General features: G+C 40.5%; 1 pseudogene; it reads right to left on the bottom strand.

The window, feature by feature from the left end:
- Positions 1-246: 246 nt before the first annotated feature.
- Positions 247-414, bottom strand: LOC120094033 (U2 spliceosomal RNA; annotated as a pseudogene).
- Between the last annotated feature and the right edge of the window lie 819 nt (positions 415-1,233).

The following is a 1,233-nucleotide window of genomic DNA, read 5'->3' as shown; positions in this document are numbered from 1 at the left end:
GAAGCAAATGTCATTGGGACCTCTGTCTCACAGACAAGGCTGGCAACTTCCCTAGGAGTTTCCTATGTATCATGAGGTCATCCGGGTTGTAACCAACTCTAACACTGAAAGGCTCTTCAGTACACTTACAGCTCCGCCGTGGTCCCTCCTCACTCTTCAAGCTATGAGCTATCAAGAGGAGCTAGAAAATAAAAGCACAGAAAACTGACAGCTTTGCTTCAAAAGAACCTGCTCCTTTTCCATCGGGAGCACTTTTTTGGCTTTTGTTACAAGACTGATATGCAAAAATAAAAATAAAGCTGGCAGTGTGTTAACTAATATTAGTCATAGCAACCAATAGAGCATGTGAAGCACTCAATAGTAATGGAAGAAAAAGTTCTACACTTGATCTTAGCCAAAAGGCCGAGAAGCGATAAGAAAAAGTTCTAATGTGTCTATAGATATGGTGAGAAAGGGACATGCTGAACACTGAGCGTGAAATACGCAGTAGATCTAGTGATGTAGACAATGCTTCCCCAAGGGGCTTCTATAGAGTTCTTAGAAAGACCAAGGTCCAGACTGTCTTTGGATGTTTGCAGCTACCAATAAGAATTCCAACTCAGGAATTCATAATCTTGCATAATAAATAAATATCTGACCTATAAAAGGCTCTGTAGAAGTGTATGGTGATACTATTAGTACTAATATTTTTGCTATCATTATACACATATTGTATACATTATATTATTGTGCATACATTATGTTTATCAATACACTGTGTATATCTATTACTCTTGTATATGGATTGTAGGCAGGGTGCTTTCAGAGCTGGTAAGATGGCTCTTAAACTCAGGTGATTTTCTTTTTTGTGCTTTAGCATCCATACCGTGACATTGGTTCTTCCTTTTGTAAGCTCAAAAGGCTGCAGCAATTTCACAGACCATTTTCAAAAAAAAAACCAAAAAACAAAAAAAACCACATCCCAAAATGAAAACAGCAATTCTTTAGAGAAGGCTTTCTCCAGATCCCCCAGCAGCCATCCCTTGATGAGTCACTTGTCATGTCTGCACTAGCTGCAAGGGAAGCATGGGAAAATGTAGTTGACATTTTCTGTATTCCAGGGGCCTATCCAACAAAGACAAGATAGAGCAGCTCCTGAGAAGCCAACTCAGAGTGCCAGTCAGCCTTGAGGCTGCTTCCCTCAGCAGACACTGCTCAAGGTGTATGAGAGCTCCAGAGCTTTCTGGGGAAATG

This window comes from Rattus norvegicus, chromosome 7, assembly GCF_021556685.1.
Source record: "Rattus norvegicus strain SHRSP/BbbUtx chromosome 7, alternate assembly SHRSP_T2T, whole genome shotgun sequence".
NCBI classification, from domain to species: Eukaryota; Metazoa; Chordata; class Mammalia; order Rodentia; family Muridae; genus Rattus; species Rattus norvegicus.
The sequence above is the reverse complement of the archived record's forward strand: the minus strand, read 5'-3'. Positions and strand labels throughout refer to the sequence as shown.